Source organism: Bombyx mori, chromosome 8, assembly GCF_030269925.1.
Source record: "Bombyx mori chromosome 8, ASM3026992v2".
NCBI lineage: Eukaryota > Metazoa > Arthropoda > Insecta > Lepidoptera > Bombycidae > Bombyx > Bombyx mori.
In genome coordinates, this window is record NC_085114.1 from 2,904,201 (window position 1) to 2,930,583 (window position 26,383).

The 26,383-nt window shown below is 39.7% G+C and overlaps 2 long non-coding RNA genes across 2 annotated transcripts; both read left to right on the forward strand.

The window, feature by feature from the left end:
• Window positions 1-5,912: 5,912 nt before the first annotated feature.
• Window positions 5,913-6,516, forward strand: LOC110385028 (uncharacterized). Its single transcript, XR_002430377.3, has 2 exons — window positions 5,913-6,049; window positions 6,260-6,516. It is a non-coding gene; the product is annotated as an uncharacterized LOC110385028 (long non-coding RNA).
• A 1,428-nt stretch (window positions 6,517-7,944) lies between these two features.
• On the forward strand, window positions 7,945-9,839 carry LOC134199198 (uncharacterized). The gene is made up of 2 exons (XR_009973584.1): window positions 7,945-8,046; window positions 8,711-9,839. It is a non-coding gene; the product is annotated as an uncharacterized LOC134199198 (long non-coding RNA).
• Window positions 9,840-26,383: the final 16,544 nt, after the last annotated feature.

Sequence of the window (26,383 nt, forward strand, 5' to 3'; positions counted from 1 at the left end):
GTCCGACTGCTCCCTCTGTAATCCAGAGTACATTACCGCTTCACGGTATAAAAAGGCTAGATGATTGTATGTAAGCCCATGCGAGTCTAAAATGGACCGTGGTAATAAATATGTTCGCTGTAATTCGAGTTTAAGTGTGTATAAGTGTGCGACTATGCTATTGTTAAGGTTTAGATGTGTGAACGAACTCACGACCCACCTGCACTTACGCTGGTACAAGAGTTGACAACACCGTTACTGCCACTACTTTCAGATATATCGCACTGGAAATTGCATTAGTTCATAATATGAAAATGCGTTCTGATTCAAAACATTTATATTTTAAATGTTTTGAATCAGAACGCATTCATGTCAAAAATATCCATCGTCCCTATCAATTTTAATTATTTTATTATAACTTACTCATATGATAAATAAATCGGTAATAATAGTTAAATCAAAGCTCAAATACCATATATTCTTTTCTGTCTGTCACATTAATTATTGAAAATGATTTGTCTTTCAAATTTATCCTTTAAAAGCAACATTAACTTAATGATCGTTATATTAAACGCCTAATAGTAGAGTATAATGTACTCGAGTGTAACAAGATTTACCGAGCAAGTTACTTTGAGGATAAAACTCCACTTGAGTGAGCCGGGGCGCCGTGACTGACGGAGCGTGAGCGATAAGCGATTAACAGTGTAATGATTATGAGGGAAATAGTGTAAACATAATATTATGGTATTTCCTATGTTCCTCGCGAGTTGTAGACACAGACACTCTCTAAGTTGTATACCGTATGTTACATTGAGTGTGCTCTGAGGAAATGTTTAAGATGATCCCGTCACCTCTTATCACCCACGTCATTTCGAATCCTACCGATCCACTAACGGTGCTTTTAGGTACCTCAAGCACCGGTCATCGTTCTCGTCGAAACCGACGAAGGGCTCGATGAGTAAATTAATCCACAGACACAGCCCACTGAGTTTCTCGCTGGATCTTCTCAGTGGGTCGCGTTTCCGATCCGGTGATAGATTCGGCGAAGCACAGCTCTTGCTAGGGTTCGTGTTAGGAACATCGTCAGGTCGTAGGCCATCAGCTTAGGTAGGAAAAAAAATCTTATCACCACCCGCCTCCGGAGCAGAGTTCATCCATACTATCTAGAACCGCTACGTTCATTCACAGTGCGTTTCCAAAGATCTTTTTTGCCACGTAACATTGGGCTTTAGATTGAACTTCCCTCTACAGTGTTTCCCGAGCGCTCTGACATGTCCCTCTTCAAAGGAGGCTCACGGAGAGCACTCAGTGGTGTGCAGCGACTTGATTGTGACCTTGGAATTATTTTCGTCCATGAGTGACAGTAACCACTCACCATTAGTCTGCCTACAAGGGCAAAAAAAAAACTAAAGAAACGTAAATGTTAATAAATACGTTTTATAGAATATTAGACAGTAGTTAGTATAATATTAAAATATCGACGAATAAAACTAAGTCGTCCGTGACCTCAGAAGCAGTTGAGTTTTTCAAACGTCACAGCCCCGGTGTGGTCAGAGCGCGGAGGGCCTTAATCTCAGCGGTCCGTGCTGGAGTCATAGTCCAGACGGCTGGCCGATCCTTCGGTTGGTCGTAGGACCGTCGAGGCGATTCGCGTGGTTCCTTTGAATTGGGTGAATCGTGACAGAGGACGTAATATGGCTTGCGAGGCTGGGCATTTTCTAGACAGTTCGAATTTGACGTATGTTTTGTATAATTCCTCAACCTCTACTCAACATCTCTGAACATCACTCTCGTGAATTTTGAAGTGTGTTCGCAATCCGAAAAATATTATGATTCGCATGGTCAACTTTATCATCATGTATCCCTACATTCCTTACTGAAACACTGCAGACGTACAGTAAACGAAGTTTGCATGTTGCGCTCAATATTCCAATTCTCTTTATTTATTTTTTCAAAAACCGCTTGTAACATAACCCCGTCCATATGAACACGAATCTTTATAAATTTACAACAAGTTCAGTCGTCGCATGAGAACAAATGTCAACTCGGTGGCGAGGTAAGAAATTCAGTAACCGGATAACACCGGTTAAAGGTGGCTTATACCTCACATAAAATTCACAGATTTACTTCGCTGTTCTATTTATCCCGTTTACTCTCGCCATTGTGTTGCTGTAGGATTTTCTGTATTCGTTTATACTTCTTTTTTGCGTCAGCCTCATCCAGGGCTTGTGTTAGGCGATTATGGAACCTATAGGCATTTAATTGACGTGAATACTAATATTGGGAAAAAACTCTTTACCACGGCGGGGCGTTGGTATATATTTTGGAAGTTTCTGCGGGGGCGAGTATCACCAAAAGGTGAACAAAAAAGAGGAGCAGGCCGAGGCTAGGTAATGAGAAGTAGACGTACCTGCCAACGCTGGCTTCTTACAGGCTGCAAAAACCAAGGAACGTTACTGCTGAACGACGCGTAATGGCGGTGGTCAGCCTGATGACTTGACACGACACTCTGCTAATTTATCGTTAGTTCACAAAACGGTACCACACGCGCAACGACGATATGATCGTCCATAAGACTTTTATTCTTTAAGCAACGGCGACTTCAAATTTCAAACAATGCATTCAAACATGGCACGATCAAAATGAATAATGACTCCAGTTGTACTGATTTACCCCACTATACTCGGCGCTATCACTGAAGTATAGGAAACCGCGAATGCTCTCAGTGATTAGTTGACAACTCAATACAGAAACTGAGCCGCGACCATCAAAAGCCTTCAAACAGAATATTTAATAGGACGTGACGAATCTCTTTGGCGCATCTACGTCACGATCGAGACTGAACTTTGAGGCGCACAACTTAATCATTGATTGTATAATTTACGTTCGTAATGAGGCGTGATCGCTTGCTGGCTGGCTTCGTAGCGCTCAAAATATATTTGAAGGCGAAGAAGAGGGGTCTCCTTCATCGATTTCCATGTTCGATCGTAGGAAGGCTTGGGTAATCTGGCGAAAAGAATATAAAAACACAGCATTTTGCTTTACAATTCCAAGTTAATAACAATAATTTACACAAGTGCTGCCTGGTTCGTATTGTCCAATAGTTAATCGCGTCTGTATCAGATGATACTCCACCAAACACATAGTATAAAGGGGATTGCCCACTCTCCATAGTGTGCTAGGCCCAAGGTGGACATTAAATATTACTATAAAAATGGACTGATTCAAATTCTTAAATGTATTAGATATCTAAAAAATATATTGAAATTGACGCCACTATTATAAAAAATATAATAAAAATAAAAAACTCGTTTTGAGGTTAATTTTCTATATAAATACCTCAAGAACTTTTCTTTTTTTAATGTTTAAGATGTTCCTAATGTATTTTTATCCAATTGTAGTTATTAGGGTATAAAAAACACACATACTTCTTTAAATATCTATATTATTCTATATTTTCTTCATCTTCATACACAATTAGTAAATGATCTAAAAATAGCACAGGAGAGCATATACACGGTTTTAAATCTCGGTCAGGTTAAAACCACAATTCACACAATGGTTTTCAGCCGTAGTATGAAACGTTATTGATAAAAGCAAAATAAATCGAAGAAAAATCAAAACACATCCATTTTGAACGCAAGCACAAGCAGCAAGCGAAGTGTCAGTCAGTCAGATTTTTTTTTTTTTTTTTATATTTTATGACCTGGTAACTAAGACCTTTAAGTCATGTCTTGTTTTACTTTATATTCGTAATTTTATGAAAAATGATAATATGGAGTGAAATGAAATGAAGATGATTAATTTGAGACATTAATCAACTGGGATGAATTTAATGAAATGAGATGATATGGGATGAAATATAATCGCAGTAAAATGGTGGTCATTTACTGAGATTTTTTCAGTGGACTTTTTGGAGGAACCCGAGAAGTTACGTCCAGCAGCTTTGTTTCATTTTCCCACATTTGTGCACTTTCACAGATATTAAACAGTTAATAAACCACCATTATTACACATTTAAACCTGAAGAAACACTAAATAGACAAAATAAAACAAATCACACAACTTCACTCCTCGCGTTCCCGCCAAAAAAGTCCGTCAGTCAGATTAAAATCAGTGTTGTCAGTATAAAGAAAAATAATTACATGAAATTCATATATCGATCATTTTTTTAAATAACCGATATTGGATTTATTTCTTACTCTTTTTTTTACGAGTACACATTATATTTTATTTTTTATGTTTTTGTTTTAGTTGTACATATTTAAATAACAATACAAGTTAAGTTTTTTTTTATTGCTTAGATGAGTGGACGATCTCACAGCCACCCTGGTGTTAAGTGGTTACTGGAGCCCACAAACATCCACAACGTAAATGCGCCACCCACCTTGAGATATAAGTTCTAAGGTCTCAAGTATAGTAACAAGTTAAAGTCCAATGGGTATGTCTTTGATGTTATTTTATGTCCTGTAGCAAACCGACCGGTACGTCACTCTCGCGGCCGTATGCCCGCTCGCTATACATAGTTAGTATCTATGTCCATCTTTTCAACAGTGTATAATCTATGTTCCGGGCGCTTCCGTTTTGAGTGTGAATAGCGTGCGCCCGCGTCTAAATGTAATTATTGTTTAAAATTGAAAATTGTTTGTGTTAAAGGAAGATTAAAATTCGAAATTCGATACTGGTGACTAACCCATAGTTTTAAATACCCCTGAGATCTACCCCTCACTATAGTCCTTAAAATCGATTAAAATCGATTGACTAATGATAATATTTAAAATGATTTATTTATATGTTTTTTTTATATACTTAAAATGTTTACTTAATACGTAAAAGGTTTTGAAGTTGGCAATATTTTTCCCGCAAAAATAAAATTCTTGTTTTTTCAATAGAGTTACTTTTTTTTAACTACTTATTGTAAACTGTAGTGGCGCTTATTTGGAAGAAAGTAAATGCATATTTATTTATGACAAAATTAATGCACTAAGTATTTTTTCTCTAATCTATTGTCCGCTTTGGGCCTGAAATGGGCCGTCCCCTTTGCGATGTCACCATATTGATAGTTTTCTGACATAATACCTGGTTTTTTTTTTAAGGGATTTTATGGCCTGGTAACTAAGACCTTTATGTCAAGTCTTATTTTCATTTTAATGAAAACTGTTTTTATATGAAAAATGATTTTATGAAATGAAGTTGATTAACATGAAACACGGCATGAAATGAAATGAAAACAAAATGAGATGAGATGATATGGGATGAAAAATAATCTCAGTAAAATGGTGGTTATTTACTGAAACTTTTTCAGTGTTATTTTTGGAGGATTCCGAGAAGTTACGTTCAGCGGCTTTGTTTCATTTTCTGACATTTCTGCTCTTTCACAGATACTAAACATTTAATAAACCACCGTTATTACACATTTGAACCTGAAGAAACACTAAATAGACAAAATAAAACAAGCTGTCCCTATAACTTGAACCATCTATAAAAAAATAATTACAATCATATTCACTTTCGTTCTTATTGTCCATGTAACATGTCCGATGTGGGAACAAAATTTATGGCTGTATTCGGCAGTGAAAATGGAATCCTGAGAACCACTTCGGCAGTTTCTATTGCCATTTGGTTGCATAATTTGTCATTTATAATATTGACTTGTGAATAGTATAGTAGACTATAATTATTCTAATAGTAATTGCGAACTGTGTTTGTGGATGAATTATTGATACTTAAAAAACCTCCGAAATTTCTAACTAACTTTTTCCCCCCGAATGTCCCCCCAAAGAATCTCTCCCCCCGAATTTCCCCCCCAAGGGCGAAAAACCTTTGCAGGGAATCCCTCCCATCTGGCAACTGTGCCTAACTATCACTCGTTGCTCGCTCAGAGTATCAATCAATAGAGCCCAACGATAATGTCAAAATCACATTGTCATTGCTACTCTCGACAATCGAACGTACCGTCATATTATTATTTTAGTTTACTGTGTGCACGTCTGGAATTCTCAGTTTTGTTATGATTTGAATATGCAATAACCTCAAAAAGCATTTTCCAGTTCCAACACAAAGCATGAAGGTAGTTATGTCTTGAATTATCTAAGAACTGAGCGTTTATGAATGTGGAGTATAAAAATCCGAACATGTCTTCGAAAACATTTTACTCAGTAACTCTTAATTCATAAAAAAAATATATACATTATTTATTAAATGTATAATTTGTTAAAGGAGTACCATGAAATACCAAGGAGTACCATACCATATTAATAAAATTAATAATTTGTTAAAGGAGTACCATGTCACGGGTTAAAATTGTTTGATGCAATGGCTCCGCTATCTTTGTGCTCCTGATGGTGAAATCATTTTGAAAAACTATGACTATTTCAATTAATTATTGAAAAATAACTACAGTTAATATATTTATGAAATATTTAGAGTAATTTATTAATTAGACCATATTTTCTAAAAAGCAAAACTTTTTTTTAAGCAATGCCCATTAGTTTGTTAGTTTGTGGATCACTCAATAAAAATACTGATATCGAAACACCATGTAAATTCATATTGGGAGATAAGAGAAAAGTTTTTGAGCATTAGGGTCTCATAATAATAGTCAATACAGCTGTTCATCAGACGAAAGAATATCGTTACTGGTGGTAGGACCTCTTGAGTCCACACGGGTAGGTACCACCGCCCTGCCTATTTCCGCCATGAAGCAGTCATGCGTTTCGGTTTGAAGGGTAGGGCAGCCGTTGTAACTATACTGAGACCTTAGGGTATCTCAAGGTGGGTGGACCATTTACGTTATAGATGTCTATGGGCTTCAGTAACCACTTAACAACCAGCTGGACTGTGAGCTCGTCCACCCATCTAAACAATAAAAAAAAATGTATATGTTCAAACATATATGTATAAGTATGTATGTCAGTCCCCGGTACCCATAAAACTGAACCCTATTTGGACCGGATGATTTGTTCCATTTGCTTGTTGCGTGATTTGTTCCCAGCTATTATCATTCCCTTATATTTTCATGCCTGTCTCCATTATACGTAACACGCCAAAATCCCGTCATGACTTACGCGAGTTTGGTGTTCGCAACACCGCCCGCACACACATAGACACCCTCCAATCTCTACAATCCCGCTTTTGCAGGTTAGCCGTCGGAGCTCCGTGGTTCGTGAGGAACGTTGACCTACACGACGACCTGGGCCTCGAATCAATCCAGAAATACATGAAGTCAGCGTCGGAACGGTACTTCGATAAGACTATGCGTCATGATAATCGCGTTATCGTTGCCGCCGCTGATTACTCCCTGAATCCTGATCACGCAGGAGCCAGTCACCGTCGACGCCCTAGACACTCCCTTACGGATCCATCAGATCCGATAACCTTTACATTAGACGCCTTCAGCTCTAACACTAGGAGTAGGCAAAATATACGAAATCGGTGACCGTACTCGTCAAACTCGACAAAGAGTTCGACGTGCAACCTAACCCATGAATCAGCTCGCTAATTTTCTCGCCGGATCTTCTCAGCGGGTCGCGATTCCGATCCGGTAGTTGATTCATTCGTGAAGCAGCTGCTCTTGAGTTGTTAAGTCTCCTTCGGAGGCGCTCGGGCAGCTGTTAGCAAATCCCACCCCTCCTGGCTGAGTCTTTACTCGCCCACCTGTAACCTATCCTGGGGAAACTAGAAAGGCCTCCGGGCCACCAGTTATACTTCAATACTAAACAAATAAAAATAAAAACGTGCCAAAATATCGGGAGCCCATTAACTGTGAAAACCGCGGTAAAAACCCGCATTATATATTATTATATATAAAAGTGCTTACAATATATAAATTACATCGAGAAAAAATATACATAAACTTGTTGTTTCTCGACAAAAATCACTTTCTTATGTGAGATCAAAACAAGGCAGGTTATTAACACGAGACTACTGCCGACGAAAAATGTAATGAAAAAACAAAACATTAACGTTGAAGTAACACTCCCGCAGAAACTTAAGTCGAAAGAATAACGACTCGAAGTTATAGGAGCAAAGGAATCCAATGTCACAGTTAATTTACTTTTACAGTAGGTACGTTGAGGGTCCTTTTCGTTACGATTATTTGACGAATTATTTCGTAGTCTTCCGTCCAGTTTTCGCGAGTCGCCGACGTGGTTGAAACTATTTTTACGGTTTAATTTAGCTTTTGCTATGCCCAAAGTGTCGAATACCTTACAGTTTTCGTGTTCATGAATGAGTAGTGTTATTCGTGCCCAATGAGTTTCTCGCCGGATCTTCTCAGTAGATTGCGATTCCGATCCGGTGGTAGATTCAGCGAAACACTGCTCTTGCCGGAGGTAGTGTTAACAAGCTGTCTCAGGCTGAGTCTGTGAGGTCACCTACCCACGAGCAAGCGTAGCTAGAATAGCCCCTTAGGCTACTTGCGAATGGGTAGAAAAAAACGTTATTCGTAGATATTATTTACTAACTAATATTTAACTATGACTGTTTTGCTGTAGCTATCATAGAAATGAAAATGTTTGACAAATGCCTAAATTGCGCTATCGACTTCCTAAGTATAGATATAGACAAGTTCCGTATGTTAACATTGTGACCGTTGGTATACGGTCGATTTAGTGGAAGATGTTCCCTTTGTCCATCCCTCCGAAACTTAAATACGTATTATAGTGGTAATTATCAACAATGAATAAAATAAACCTGTCAAAAACATGAATCGCGGTAACGATATTTACAGGATAATCTTTTATACAAGTTCCGAATGCCAGCATTACAATCTACCGCTGCGTTACTGGCGCAAAGTCTGCTATGAGGGGTAGAACAACCATTATACAGCACAACTGAGATTCCTCATGTCTAAAGACAGAAAATGGCATGGAGTTTCCGATGTCTATGGGTTCCGTGGACCACTTGACAGCAGTCGTATTTGGAGCTCGTTCACGCGTCCAGTGCAACGCGAACCCACTGTGAGTATTCTAAGCATCGTTCGACGGAGAGCGAACGCAATGTCATTTTTCATACAAATCCCTCATAATCTTCGAAAGGTCGGCAAATGAGACCGTTTAATAACGATGTAGGCCGCAAAAAAAATTTCAAACAACCAAATAAAGTAACGGAATAAGACCGCATTGAGAAGACCTTAAGCTTGGGAAAGGAGCGCGAAACCGCAAAAGTTCAAACATGAAATAATAGAAACAAAGTATTTGTGTTTATATTGCGAACACGGTTCGAATATAATACATTTTAGGAAATTTCTAGAATCAAACGGCATTGAAACGAAGGCTTTTTTTATTTATTAAATGAAGCGGATAAGCGGAATATTAGAAGTGCTTCTGTGTCTGTAAATGTCTAAAAGTGCTAACGTATTACGAGTATGTATAGTAACGTATTTTTAAGCTATTGTGTTGCTTTTATCACGGCTTTAAGCGTGGCGACCGAATCAAGAAATTCCGTAACGAAAATAAAACCTAACACCCCCCACTCCGCCTACCATGTAGGTAGCTCGCGTTCAACACATTCACACGTTGCGCTTGTGTAATGTTTGTGAAAAAGCGCGCGGCGTGACGTCGCACTGCACAAAAGTCTGCCCCTCTCTCTCTCGCGTGGTCTAGCTTATGAGTGTGAAGGGGACAGTTAATGTTTTGCTTTTGTTAATGTTTATAAATATAGCCTGGTCTTATTTTATTGTTTTAATATTAAATTATTATTGTCTAAAATTGCATAAGTTGATAAAAAATGCTACGCAATAGCTTTACCGCGGCAGTTACCGAGTGCCACACCTGTTTTTTTTTATAGTAACGTATTTTAATATGATTTTTTATGTATGTTGCTTTGTCCAACTATAAATAAATAAATACATTATTTTCTCTTAGTCTTTTTCACGTCGTCGTGGCTCAAAGTATAAGACGTTCAATGCATTCGTATCGAGCGATACAACAGTGCCGGTGTTCGAATCCCGCATGCAGGTACAATTTTTTTTTTATAAAATACGAGTTTATCTCACGTTAACGAATGACTTCCACAATGAAAGGATAACATCGTACCTATAATTTACGGTAACTCCACTTAACGTGAGCTTGTTCACTCGAAAACAAAAAATGTATGTACGCTGTGTGTTCAATCAATTGTGATGAAACTTAATACAGTTGTTCTTAGCAGTTCAGAAAAGGCTTCTATTACATGTAATACCATTGAAAAACAAACCTATTTTTATCAAAAATCTTTCTGACAAACATATTATGCCTTTGACCATCCTTTCACACTTAAAAATGATCATCTTAGCCGGAAACGGCATGATTGCGACCTTGCTTGACCTTTTTTACTGAGCGTAGGCCCTTTTGTGAGTCCGCACGGGTAGGTACCACCGCCCTGCCTAATTCTGCTGTGAAGCAGTAATGCGTTTCGGTTTGAAGGGTGGGGCAGCCGTTGTAACTATACTAAGACCTTAAAAACTCATATCTCAAGTTAGATGGCGGCTTTTACGTTGTTGATGTCTATGGGCTCTAGTGACCACTTAACACCAGGTGGGATGTGAGCTTGTCCACCAATCTATGCAAAAAAAAAAATAATAAAAAAATTGCAATACCAATTTCAATATCGACGGTGACTGATATCACATTTGCCGTAAACTATGTAGGTTAATTAAATAACTATATGGTTTACGAAATTATCTATACATTAATACGTGAAGCAAAAACTTTGTATCCCTTTTTACGAAAATTGCGCGGACAGAGGAGTATGAAATTTTCCACACTTATAGAGAATATAGAGAAGAAGTGCACAATACTAATATTTTTTTAAAAATAATGCATAAAAGAGACATTAAATCAATAAAGAAAACATTACACACACTACATACCATGTATTTGACGCACACACGCATGCATACTATAGGTATTTATTGTCAAACTTTTGTTCTTGACGTCGTTGTCAAATTGAGAATAGATTAAATATTGTTTGTTTTTGTTAATATTTTTTATAGTGTAGTCTTGGCGAAATTTGTGATTATAATAATAATAATAATAATAATATAGCCTTTTATTCAGATCCATATTACAATTTTATGACTAAAATTAAATATAATATATAAAACTTAAATTTTATTTAAACCTTAATCTAGTCTATTATTTGAATTTTTCTTATTTTCTGCAGATCTGTTTGCCAATCGACAAAGGCCTCCTCCAACCTATTCCACTCATGTCTTTCTTGAGCCACTCTGTTCCATGTGACGCCTGCCACTTGTCTTATGTCGTCATCCCATCTTTTTTGCGGTCTACCTTTTTTCCTTTTACTTTCTCTAGGATACCATTGTGTGAAATTTGTGATTATAGAAGTATAAAATACAATCATAATAGTGTACAAGTTTACAGTTCCAATTAATTATAGTCGAATTTCGACTACTGCGGGCCTCTAGTATATATTATTACGTAGTCTCATAAACTTTATAAAAATCTTTTCCTGTTCGCAACACAAAGAAATTACAAAAAAAAAAACTCAAAATAAAACACGGAAACAACCTTAAACTTTTAAAACAAGCTCTCGGAATCCATAAAAGTCCTTTATAAAGTTAGCTTTATAATAAAAAGCTTTGATAATTCTAGTGAAAAATAGCCGCGAATGAAACAAAAGACTTCACGGCTCGGTAAGGCTTAAAAAAAAAAAGAAACGAAATTATGGTATTGTTTTAAACGTAGGTACTTTAAAACATACAGAGTGTGTGTCGCATTAAATACAGTACGTTGAGGGCATCATGAACTTTCCTCAAACAAAAATGATGCAAATACAAAATCCGAATGCATAATATGTACAATTACATAATATATTTGAGTAACTATGTAGTATTATTAATATTATTGACTGACTGTGCGATCAGTCCACCAACTAAAAGTTACTCAGCGAGCTATGGAGCGAGCTATGCTTGGTTTGTCATTGCGAGACCGAATACGCAATGAGGTCATTCGGGCAAAAACCAAAGTGATCGATATAGCTCGCAGTAAGCTGAAGTGGCAGTGGGCTGGTGACATATGTCGCAGAACCGATAACCGTTGGGGTAGACGTGTTCTAGAGTGGAGACCGCGAACCGGCAAACGTAGTGTAGGGCGCCCTCCTGCTAGATGGAGCGACGACCTGCGCAAGGCAGCTGACGGTATCTGGATGCGTAGAACCGAAGATCGGGTTCAGTGGCGAGCTTTGGGGGAGGCCTATGTCCAGCAGTGGACTGCCGCAGGCTGATGATGATGATGATGATGATTAATATTATTCTATTTTTGCAACTGGAAAGGCAAGGGTGTCATACCATACAGCCTAAACTTTTATATTCTTTTTTTTTAATGAAAAATGATAATATGATGTGAAATGGAACGACGTTGATTTATTTAAAACATTAATCAATTAGCATAAAATTAAATGAATTGAAATGAGATGAGATGATATGGGATGAAATGTAATCTTAGTACAATGTTGGTTATTTACTGAGACTTTTTGAGTAGACTTTTTGGAGGATCCCGAGGACCTACGTTCAACGGTTTTGTTTCATTTTCTCACATTTGTGCACTTTCACTGATACGAAGGAGTTAATAAACCACCGTTAACATTTAAACCTGAGGAAACACTAAATAGACCAAATAAAACAATTCACACAACTTCGCTCTTCGCGTTTCTGCCAAAAAGTCTACAATCTAATAAATTTGAATTGATTTTAAACAAACAAAATATATCATAACACTTAGAACACTTTTCAGTCACTTTTGGGAATTCATTACTGCTTTAATGCAACAAAATGATAAATACTCATATTTTTTTTCATTACTCAATCTTGTACACTCCCACAGATAGTAATATGTAAAATAGGCATCGATTATCAAGTTCCAACCTGAACTAATACTATATTTATAAAGTAAAACAATTGCTATAACTTCGTACCGTTCTCGTTACAACCAAAATGTGTCATTAAAGAAAATAGCAATAATATGAGCACAGATTAACTCAGTAATTACTTTGTATTACTGTTTTAAATAGGTTCCTACAAGGTCGGTTGTCTGTAAATGGGTTAGTATCACCGTTGTGTCTATTACTGTCGCAAATTAATGAGATACAATTTGTGGGGTTGGTTGAACGAATGTTATTAAGTTCATTTGAAATTTGAGTCTTATTTTAAGGTATTTTGCCTTCTACCATTACGATTACGCCGGCTCCACACGTTGGCCCCGACATAGGCCCCAACGCCACTCGCCCAACGTGTGGATCTAGATAATAGCATTGGCCCCAACGGAGCGCCATAATTGGAGCGAACATTGGACTTGGCCGTCGAGTGTCAGTTTTATCAAAGGAATCTGTGCCAACGTTCGCGGTCTGTCCACATGTTGGCGGATGTTGGCGCTTTGCTTAGTCCTGTTGCAACACCCGTCGAACGCGATGTCTTCATCAACAAAATCTCGACCCGCATGGATCATCTCCTTTGACGTGGCTTTTTTTTAAATAACAGATATAAATTATACGCACTCAGTACTATAAAAGCGCTTAGAGCAATTTCGGCATGGCACATGTGCACGTTGGCTCTGACGAAAAGGAACTAGTATAACAGCCAACGTATGGACACTTCACTAATTTAACCGCCAACGTTGGTAGGAACGTTGGGGCCAACGTGTCGAGACGGTGTTAAACAAATTCACGCGTACGCATTTAGCAGTCCGCGCTGTTTAATAATGTTACGCGCTGGGGTTCGTGATAAATAAATGTTTCACCAAAGTACAACCAAAAACTGTATTTAGATGATAGATGATAGATTAGATAGATGGCGTTACTCTTACCGGCGTAACAATAACAACAAACTGTTTGCGAAACATTTTGATTTGGACGATGTTTGCGTCTACTTATGAACAATTAATATTGTCATGTCAAAAATACTGGTAGCGCTATTTTATTGACAGCAAAACAAGCTCTTAATACAATTGAATTAGGATACTATTCGTTTCGCGCTCCGCATGGCGGTGCGTATTGTTGGACGTCCGAGATCGCGCTCCTCCGAGAGGAGTGCGTCCGGGCGGAGGCGGCCCCCGGCCCTGACGGTGTTCATGGTCGGGTGTGGGATTTAGCCTTCGGTGCCCTTGGGGACCGGCTCGTGCGGCTCTTTTAAGCCTGCCTCGAGTCGGGACGGTTTCCGAAGCAGTGGAAGACGGGCAGAGTTGTCCTGCTGAGGAAGGAGGGACGCCCTGCTGACTAACCTGCGGGGTACCGTCCCATCCTGTGCTGGACGAGGCGGGAAAACTGCTCGAGCGGGTGGTGGCCGCCCGCGTCGTCCAGCACCTGGCGGGGGTGGGTCCCGATCTGTCAGCGGAGCAGTTTGGATTCATGGAGGGGCGCTCGTTGGAGCTTCCGCGCTCACTTTGAGAGATTAGGTCCCCGATTGATGGCGGCCGCCGGGTCGCTGAGTCGGCTGTTGCCGAGCGTCGGGGCCCTGACGTGGTGCGCCGCCTCTACACGGGGGTGGTGCGGTCGATGGCACTGTACGGGGCTCCCGTGTGGTGCCACGCCCTGACCCGGCGTTGCGACGTCCGCAGCTGGCGACTGCGGTCAGGGCGGTTCGCGGGTACCGCACCGTCTCGTTCGAGGCGTGCTCGCCGGGACGCCTCCCTGGGACCTGGAAGCGGAGGCGCTCGCTGCGGATTACGCGTGGCTATGCGATCTCCGCTCCAGGAGGGAGCCGCGTCCTGGCGCGGCGGAAGTTTGAGCGCGGTAACTTCAATCTCGGCGTGCCGTGCTCGAGGCGTGGTCTCGCCGCCTGGTGGACCCCGCCTACGGGCGACGGACCGTCGAGGCGATCCGCCTGGTCCTCTCGGACTGGGTGAATCGCGAACGAGGACGTCTCACCTTCCGAGCGACGCAGGTACTCACGGGACACGGCTGTTTCGGTCGCTACCTGCACCTCGTCGCCCGGAGGGAGCCGACGCCGAAGTGCCACCCCTGCAGTGACTGCAACGAGGACATGGTGGAGCACACGCATGCGTACTGCCCCGCTTTCGCAGAGCAACGCCGTGTACTCGTTGCAAAAATAGGACCGGACTTGACGCTTCCGATCGTCGTGGCTACGATGCTCGGCAGCGACGAGTCCTGGCACGCGATGCTCAACTTCTGAGAGTTCACCATCGGAGCGGAACGGGAAAGGGAGAGCTCTTCTTCCCTCTCGGCGCCGTGCCACCACCGCCGAGCCAGGGGTCGGAGGAGGAGGAGACAGTCTCCTCCCAGTGATGGTCACGGGGCGACCTAAGGGGGTTGAGGCTGCACCGCACGCTACCGTCACTCTAGCGCGCTGGCACCAGGAGGACGGGACGACGCGTCGGCGGCTGCGGACTGCGATGCGGTCCGCATTTTTGACGGCGCTGTCGTCGCCGAACATACTGCGGAAGAACAACCCGGTCGGCGGTGTATCGCGTTCCGACCCGGCAGGCTAGTTCTGACCCAGCGGGGTATCCCGGAACACCAGCGGCATCGCCTGGGCGGCCTGATAGGGCCGCCGTACCGCGGAGACCGACGTCGTTGGTCGTCGACTATCGCTTCGACGACCCGTTGGTCGGGCGTCCTCGGGGTGGCGCCGCGTGTCTGGTTGTAGTGTTGACCGCGGGAACCCCCCTACTCTGACTGGGTTTTGACCCCGGACGGAGATCGGACGTCGGGTGTAAGAGTGCAGGGGAGTCGTTTAGTGGGTGGGCCCTGAATTCCTTGGGCCCGCGGTCGGCTCTCAACATCTGCAGATCGTTGAGTCCCACATACCCCGCGCGCCCCCTAGGCGCGGGTACATCGTAGCAGGTTCGGCCCCCGGCCCGAAAAAAAAAAAGTATACTATTAGTTGGTGAAATGTTACCAATGTCTTGATAATTCTATGTCGTTCATCTACTGAGTACCGTGTGGCATTAGTTATTATATTATTGTTGTTTGAAGAAAGAGCGTCTTAAAGAGACTAGGAGAAAAGGGTATGAATGCAAAGGTGTTTTTTTTAATGCATTGATGGGTGAACTAGCTCACAGCCCACCTGATGTTAAGTGTTTACCGGAGCCCCAAATGCCACCACTCACCTCAGATATGATCTAGCTATAGTTACAACTAGGTATAGTTACAACGGCCGCCCCACCCTTCAAACCAAAATGCATTACTGCTTCACAGCTGAAATAGGCAGGGTGGTGGTATCTACCCATGCGGACTCACAAGAGGTCCTACCATCAGTAACGTATGATAGGCCTAAAGAGAAAAAGAGGACATGCTGCGCTGACCCAATATAAAGTGAGATAAAGATTTCTTATCTTTGACAAAATGTGAAATTCTTGTCATCTATTTTCTGCAATTTCTTGGCATCGCTTTTGACTTACAGAAAGTAAAGAATCACCAAATATGCGAATAGTTTTAATTGTATAAAATACATAATATGTAATAAGTAGAAGAAACAGTAGTAAGAAACATAATTGTATATCTGTTGTCCGAATAAAAGGCTTAATAATAATAATTGATAAATATAATTAATAATTAAAAGAATTAATAATAATTATTATTATTATTATAAGTATTACTATGTGCGCTTGTATCAATATTTACCCTACAACAAATTAACACAACATTCTATATAAATCATTAAAGAATACCTACTTTACCTAGCTCCTTTGCTAAACCACTTACAAAATAAATAAAAAACAATTAAAACAATCTGTCTACTTACGAATAATGCTTCATTCAATATTCCTTCTAAACAAACGAGAATGCTAAAAATTGAAGCGACACCAAACTTCAATATTAATTAAATTTTCTCTCCAATTAACGAAGGCATTAAGTTTAACTGTTATAATTATCGTTCAAGTTGTAGTAAATGTTTAGTGGATTACGCATCGGATAACTGTGTTCAGTACAATTGAACTACATTTGCTTAGTATAGCTCTTGTTTAGTTTCATCTAGAAACCAATGCTTTCATCACTCCATTATTTATATTGGACATGTCGAAAGAAAAAATCTTACAGATCTTATTGTGGACTAGCGACCCGCCCTCGCTTCGCTTCGGAAGCATTAAATTTTATTATTGATAGCTGAGTCCCACGGGACATCATACAACGCGAGTCCTACTACAACGTGGGACCTCATACAACGCGAGACCTCATACAACGCGAGACCTCATACAACGCGAAACCTAATACAACGCGAGACCTACTACAACACGGGACCTCATACTACGCGGGACCTCATACTATGCGAGACCTCATACAACGCGAGACCTCATACAACGCGAGACCTACTACAACTCGTGACCTCATACAACTCGAGACCTCATACAACGCGGGACCTCATACTACGCGAGACCTCATACAACACGAGACCTTCTACAACGTGGGACCTCATACAACGCGACACCTCATACAACGCGACACCTCATACAACGCGAGACCTCATACTAAGCGAGTCCTCATACAACGCGAGACCTCATACAACGCGAGACCTCATACTAAGCGAGACCTCATACTAAGCGAGACCTCATACAACGCGAGCCCTACTAGAACGCGAGACCTTATACAACGCGAGACCTCATACAACGCGAGACCTCATACAACGCGATACCTCATACAACGCGATACCTCATACAATGCGAGACCTCATACAACGCTAGACCTCATACAACGCGAGACCTTTATATTCTGACCGTAGCTGCAGTTGTTCTTCTTCGTATCGACTATAAAAGCGTTGCAGAGATGACACGCAGTGAGTCAGTAATCGGAACTACTTGAAGCGAAGCACAAATAGCAAATTGAGAATTTTAAAGTGTTATGTGTGTGTTCTAAGTTATAAATACAGTTTTAAGTCGTACTTTGGCGGAACATTTATTTATCCCGAACCCCAGCGCGTAACAATACGACAGCATAGAAGTTCTTTATTAACAGTCTTGTTATGAAAAGTTACACGGAACTAATGTACTTAATGACGCGCACTGTGTTTACCTGTGATACTTTAGATATTTTACAAAGTAAGGGCCTTTAATACTAAGTCCCGAGATAATATTTTGCAAAGTAATCTAGTCAATTTATTTTATACTTGTTGTTGTGTTCGTCTTCTCAGCGTTCGCGCGTTCAGAATGACTGATTGAGTTGAAACTTTATAGAATTGTCCAAATCAATTTACATGTTTTTTTTTTGCGTAGTCACAAAATATTTATTATTTCGTCGCCCGTCTGGTTGAAAGCAATTAGCGGTGACTAGATTCCTGCATAATTGGGGATCCCTACGATAAATCCATCTAGTTCTGGTATTATAAAAGATTACCAAGTAATAAATGCTACATATAATCTATGACACTAATAAAATTACCATAGATAATACAATTATTATTTAAGTTACCGCCGAAGGAGGAAGAAGTCTGCATAAAATAAATTAAATAATCTATTAATAAATAGTATCGCGTGTTCAAAAGTGAGCTAAATAATTCCTATCTGAAACAGTGATTCGTGATCACCTCCGGCCCTAAAAATTATCAAGTGGTGAATATGGCGACTGCCCAGAACTGAATCCCACGACTACGAGGAAACGCCGGACAAGTTAGATAGCTTCCACCACCCTGCCTATTTCTGCCGTGAAGCACAGACTTTAGAACTCATGTCTCAAGGTAGTTGGCGGCATTTACGTTGCTGATATCTATAGAAGCCGTTGACCTCTTAACACTATGTGGGCCGTGAGGTCGTCCACCTACCTCAGCACTAAAAAAAAGCGTAATAGACCGCTTTTTTTTTCTAATACAGAGTCTACTAAAAACGAAAAACGGGACATAGATTCGGACAACCAGCCTTTAGATAAAATAAAATACAACATGAACAAAAATATGAAATACGAGGTCAGCATCAACATTGATGTCACGCACGCTCTTTGTGATCCAGACTGAGTACCGACTACACTGAACGATCGTCGAACGAATAACCGAAATTTAATAATGTCCCCACAGTACGATAGAAATCGATTAATTACTGTATTATTGTAAAAAAGCGTGGGGTGCTTTTCAGGATATTATCAAAATAACCCTTCTTACTCATACCTGTTCATAAAATGTTTATAACTACTGATACCATGCACTCCACGCTGTTTACAAAAAAATCATTTTTTCTTACACTATTTTTAATTGAAATTTATTAAAATTTATTTTCAATTTTTGAGTTGGATTTTCTGTAAAAGCGTATTTTGTTAGTTTTTTTAAACTATAATTTATTTTTCATTTTTTAGTTGAATTTCAATTCTTTCAATATTTTTTTTTAATATTGAATTGTCATCGGTTCTTAATAAGTATACCAAATTTCGAGTTAATCCGACGTTTTGAAGGGGGTCAAAATAATGTTTAAAGATTCCGTTACATACATACGTCTGAAGCTAATAAAAGCGTATTAAAAAACAACAAAAACGTCAGTACTTTTCCGAGAATAACAAGTAATCAGTCTTCGGAATTGTATTACCAAGCAGCAGTCGTCTAGATGCGGACCGTAAGCGTCAATTAAACCAACGAAAATTTGGTTCAATAAGTTTCAATGCTGCGTCGTCTACTGTCGAGGCGAGAACAAGAAAATCTATTTCTGAAATACTCATAACTCGAATTTAAACGGGACTGAAACGTCACCGACTTCATAGACTAAAACTTCTGTAGCTATAAAGATGGAGGCGATAAATTTATTTACGAGCTTATAAACCACCAAACCAAATTTATTTACGAGTTTACCAAATTTTAAAAACTCAAGTGCATAACGATTGGTCGGTCTGATGCTGGTGTGCACGTCACTCCGCAGGTGCCAGCGGAGGATCAGCGCCGCAGTACCGATTGTTTCGTTACTGTTAAGCATTGCTGAGCCGGCAACCGTTTCCAAGCCTCGTTATTTTTTCTGTACCTAATTTATGTTTGGCATAAATGTTTATTATTATTATTTATATTTAAATTTTTACTTTCTCAGCTTGCGCTGGTAGTACTTTGGTGACATTTACGGACTCGCTCAAGTAAATGTCACGGTTTCTTGGGGTTGGCTAATTAAGTGTGTTTTACTATTGCATTATGTGGTTGACCATCTATTTGCAGAAACTTTCTTACGATTCTGCACGTTTTTAAATATTATTATTATTATATTAATAAAGCATGATTAACCGTTAGCTAACCCATTAACTACACAACGTGAATACTCCATACACGTGGAGACCCTAGATCGAAGTTGAATATCGGCTATCTGGCTCTTTATGCCAAAATGGCTAAGATATTCGCACCAGAAAATAATAAACGGGGACAAGTAACGGTTATCTGGCCCCAAACTAGGATTCCCTGTAGGTACTATGCGAACCAGACACTGTATGTTAAAGATACTTATATAAAATTTTATATATACGTGTCAGAAAAACCACAATTATCAACACCATCGTCAGACATCGCAGGGGCGAATAGGGTGATCGAGCTAAGAGAAACATTGAACACACCAACTACGTCTGTTGTCCCAGAACAATTTAGAAATCTTCTCTTGACGTAAGCAAACGAAAACGATTGACAGCTCGCACCGCTCTTCAAGAAGGCTGGTTGGTAAGTGTGATGGCGTCATTGGCGTCTATGCGCCTCCATCGGCTAGGGTCTGTCGTAGCGCGAAGTTAGCCGAATTCCGACGATACTGCAATCGTGCTGCCATCTCTCGGGAATCGTGCTGCATTTCATTTAGCTACCAAACTAATGGTAGCTAGAACAGACTGCCCAAGACCGATGTAAATGGAAAAATTTGATTCGAGCCCTACAACCCCAGCAGAGGGTAATAGGAAAGAATGATGATGATGACCAAACTAATGACTCTCTTCGACATACATATGCATATAAATATTACAGATACAGTCAGAGCGGAAATAGGCCTACTCATATAAACGAATATAAACACATGAAGTCAGCGTCGGAATGTGTTACTTCGATAAGGCTATGCGTCATGATAATCGCCTTATCGTTGTCGCCGTTGAGTACTCCCCGAATCCTCAGAAGCCAGTCACCGTCGACGCCCTAGACACATCCTTACGAATACATCAGATCTAATAACTCTTGCATTAGACGCCTTCAACTATAACGCTAGGAGCAGGCTTAAGGACCCCGGTAACCGTACTCGTCTCACTCGACGTGCAAGCTAACCCATGCTTCACGGGTCACGATTCCGATCCGGCAGTAAATTCATTCGCGAAGTAACTGCTCTTGAGTTGTTAGGTCTCCTTTGGAGGCGCTCGGACAGCTGTTCGCTAATCCCACCCCTCTTGGCTGAGCTATTGCTCGCCCACCTATCTGAAAAAGGAAAGACCTCCAGGCCACTAGAAATCTTTCAATAATAAAAAAAGATGTGTGGTGTCGTGGAACACCGGATAGGAACGAAGTTCCTGATTATAAAAATATTAATTTTAGGTTCTATTCGAGGTATAAATAAAATAATTAGTCGGGTATACATTTTTTATAATTTTTTTTTTTATTAATAAAAAAAAAACTACTTTACAAAGTTATCAACTTTATTTTATTCACAATTATTTATAAAAAATATATAATAAAAATATCTTATTTTTTGTACGTTATTACAAAGTTAAGTCGTACACTGTGTGCATTACTAATAAAAATCTAACGTTACGGACGTTTTTTCCCAGTTAGGGTACCCCTCCGCAACGTCCCATAAGAAACTTCGTTCCAAAAACCATCGTGAACTCACTCATTATGCCTACTTCCATTGCGCCTTCTACATTTTAATCTGCAAAAGACGACAGCTTCAAGTGAATTATAAACGGAATGGTCGGAGCTTTAATCTGCTTACCACCGGAGTGGGTTACAAAGTTCAATGAACAACTTAATATGTGATAACTCAGCGAATACGTTTCCAGTAGCTGTGCACTCTACTCCAATGTTTAACATGTAAGCTCGTGTGTTTGAAACTAGAAGTTACTTTTGTGTTTACTTAGAGTATTGAGCTTGTTATGTGTTCATTCAAGACATCTCAGGCTCGAGACTTGCTTTAGCTTTTGATGTTTTTTTTTTATTGCTCAGATGGGTGGACGAGCTCGCAGCCCACCTGGTGTTAAGTGGTTACTGGTGCCATTGGATATCTATGACGTAAATGCGCCACCCACCTTTAGATATAAGTTCTAAGATCTCAGTATAGTTACAACGGCTGCCCAACCCTTCAAACCGAAACGCATTACTGCTTCACGGCAGAAATAGGCAGGGTGGTGGTACCTACCCGCGCGGACTCACAAGAGGTCCTACCACCAGTACCACCATGAAGGCGCAAGACGGATATTGAGCGCCTTAACCCATAGACACAGCCCACTGAGTTTCTCGCCGGATCTTTTCAGTGGGTCGCGTTTCCGATCCGATGGTAGATTCTGCGAAGCACTGCTCTTGCCAGGGTCGGTGTTAGCAACACTCCAGTTTGAGCCCCGTGAGCTCACCTGCACACGTTAGGGTAAAGTTGAAATAGCCTCTCAAGGCTATCAGCATAGATAGGAAAAAAAAGAGCGCTTTAATGGCCAACGCAAACCCTTTCTTGTCATATTTAACAATCCACGTTTTGGAGCTGAATAATTGCACGAGAAACTTTAACTAAACATCCAAATGAAATACTAAAACTAATTATAAAATTCCTACAATTCGATTTAAAAAAATTAAAGATACTATTTTACCAAATCAATGTTTGCAGAGGGTGAATTAGACGTTAAAACTTACATGGTCAGTTCATCGTTTTTTGTTTGGAAACACGAAGTTAAATATCAAAGCATCCTGTATTATGGTGCCAATCGATGGCGGGTCGTCAGATTCAATATTATTATTTTTCTCAAACCAGTTTTCGTGTAATACCGTTATCCCGACATCTAGCTACACTAGATGAATCGCGAAGTAGAGTAAACTATTAACATGGCCACAATCATGCGGCACAAAGAAAATGTTTTACCAAAGCTATAATACAAATAGAAGCTCTTGCTCATTTGCTCCCTAAAGTAACAAAATAAACAAAATTGTCTCTATTATCTAGGTTATTAAACGTATTTTCCGTAAACTTCAACACAATTCCACCTGTGAAAGCGAACATCGCAGTCTCCAATGTAAATATAATTAAGACTTAATTGCATCAAAACTTCGAAAAGCCCGCGAGAATCGAGGTTAGAGGCACGACGAGCCCTGGCCTTTGCCGTATTGTTTAACTAAGTTTATTTGACAATCTAATAAAACAGGCTGTAAGGAAAGCGTTCTCAAAGCTGAGAAAGAAATCAAATAGAAGCGGTGGCTATCAGCGGATATAGTACGCCTAAAAGTAATCTTGAATCGTGCTAACGATAATTTCAAAGAAACCTTGCAAATATACAAACATTCAAACAACAGATTCCGTCAATCTACCGAGCAAAAACATCGGCTCAATGGAACAAATCCTGCCTTTGCAATAATTAGAAACACGAAATAACAACGTTTCCTACAAATTGGCGATTCCGGCGTAATATACACCGTAGCAAACTAACGATGCTATTATTAGATGTAAAACAATATTCGTTTACTGATTCGTACATTTTAATATAACGCGGATTATTCATATTCTTCATTAAGACTGTTGCTTTTAAAACTTCTTTTAGCGCTTATCTTGCTATGTGAGGTCGGCGCAGCGTATCCTCTTTTCCAATTAGGACTATCATACGTTATCTCTGCACTAACATCCTTCTCTCGCATATCCTCATATAGTCCATCTATGTCTTTTTAGGGCGCCTCCTCCTCACATTACCGTCTACTGTCAACTAAATGAATGATGCTTTAAAAAAAGGGTGAGTGTACTTATTATGTACGCACGTAAAAAGTTATACTTTATTTTTATTAAATTTATTTCATTTTTTTTTAATAATTAATAATAAATATTTAACGTTAATAATTTAATAATATTTAGTATGAATTATATGAAATAATAATTTTGTCATTTATGTTACTAAAAAATAAATGCTAATAACACCTTTTTTTACGAGTGTACATGCGCGAAAGTTCACCTGCGGCTATATTCAGACTCGCCAAGCTACGTCGGTCGTATTGTAATAAGCGATTTAGTGGGCAACTTCATTCTGTTAATTTTGTGTCACGGTGCGCGCGCATCGTAAAATTTCACTCTCATCAATTTTTCATAACGCGCCTAAAGAAGTATAACTTCAAAAATTAAATGAGAATTACTGAAGACATTACCGGATGTATTGTTCGAAAAAGGTCGCGGATAGGACACGACTGGACGAAGAACATAACAAGCGGGGTCAATTATTAATAAGGACAATGGAAGGAACATGAAAAAAACAAGCTTAATAAAATAAACTTTGCATTTATTTAACGAAAATCATAGAGTACACGTCATATTAACAGACGAATTATTATCAGTTTATCTATATATTAATACGTGAAGCAAAAACATTGTACCCCTTTTTACGAAAATTGCGAAGACGGAGGAGTATGAAATTTCCCACACTTATAGAGAATATAGAAAAGGAGTGCACAATGCTAATATTTTTTTAAATAATGCATAAAAGATACATTAAAGAAAACATTACACATACTACCATTTATTTGACACACACACGCATGCATACTATTTGTTTATTGTCAAACTTTTCTTATTGCATAAAGTCTATGGTCAAATTGAGAATAGAGATTGTTTGTCTTTGTTAATATTTGTCTAAAGTGTAGTTTTGGCGAAATCTGTGATTATAGAAGTATAATAAATAGGCTTTGGCAATATACCATAATAATGTTCAAACTTATAATTTCAATTGATTATAGTCGAATTTCGATTACTGCGGGACCACTACTTCATATTAACAGACGCCGAAACTAAAACAAACCCTAAAATTTGACGTTCGCAAAACTGTTAATTCCCAAGAGACCCATCAGCTGTGGGATAATCCGAACTAACAATAACGAAAGTTGACTTTATATACACGAATATACCTTGGCTCAGTCGTCAAAATTACGGTCCGAAAAACAATGACAGATAGCACACACAGCGGCTAAATTAAATTTTGAAACCTTACCCTTATAAAATATTTATGTTTGAGCCTATGGTGCAATACGCGAGAACAAAGCGTTTATCTTCCTTTAACACGATCATAGCGATTATTCTGTTTTAATAGGACACTTTTGATATATATTCATCTGGTTCCTACACTAAATCAACGTAACGTAACGGCCTCCGCACGACAAAATTGTTTTTTTTTAGTCCACGGAGAGATACAGACGAGATATATTGTTACACGCTGGAGTTCGGGATAAACAAAATTCCAACAAAGTACAATTAAAAACTGTATTCAACACTCAGAACGCTTAAAACACTCAACAAACACTTTAAAACTTTCAATTCGCTTCTTCCGCTTCGCTTCAGGTGATCCGTTCGCTGTTTCGCTTCAAGTAGTTCCGATTACTAACTGACTGCGTGCCATCTCTGCAACGCTTTTATAGTCGAGACGAAATCCCTAGAATCGTCGAGAATATTCCACAAAAGCTGAGTATTGTGTTTCGGCTGTCTGACAATAGATGGCGTTGTACTTCTCGAGCGTTCTAGATGCTACTAGATCCTTCGATATTCGTTCAACTATTCGGCGATAGATGGTGTCACTTTTACCGGCGTAACAATATTAAGCCTCGATTTGCTCTTAAGATATTAAAATAAACACATGCCAGTGAGTGAAAACAAACGCGAAATTAATCAGATTACCAGCGTGCTATGTTTAACAATAGGTATTGATAATAATTGTGAAGAAATTTATCTTTGGCAAGACGAACATTGTTTCGGAGCCGTTGCACGACAGACAAAAACAAGTGATTTAAAGTTGGCATATCTTTCAACATGGAATACGGGATTTTTGTGCCCATAAATAAACAAAATGGCAGTACCCGTTTAAAAAGGTTAAGAATTAGAGTTAGGTAGGCATGGGGAAAGTCAAGCTTAAAGTCCGGACTAGACGCTCCACCATTTGCCTGCGAAGGATTCTTGAATACTTTGGCCACATTGCAAGGAAAGACAGTGACAACTTGGAGAAATTGGTGGTCACTGGAAAGGTCGAGGGCAAGCGACCAAGAGGCAGGAGCTCGACCCGTTGGACGTACCAGATTCGTGCAGCCCTTGATACAACAGTGCACGATGCTCTGCACTCAGCTGCAGATAGGAACAGATGGCGGTGCATTAGAAAAAACAAACTGTTTCAAGGCCATCATGACCACGACCCTCAGTAATGAGGAAACCGACGCAAAGAGGAGGCATGGGGAAACATTTTCCTACATAGGATAAGAATTTGGCCACTAGGAATTACTGTGAAAACTGTCGTCCAATCATCCGTCTGTCTGTATAACGGAAGACATTCTGTTGCTTCTCCGTGTGAATTTTGTACTGCTTTTGTC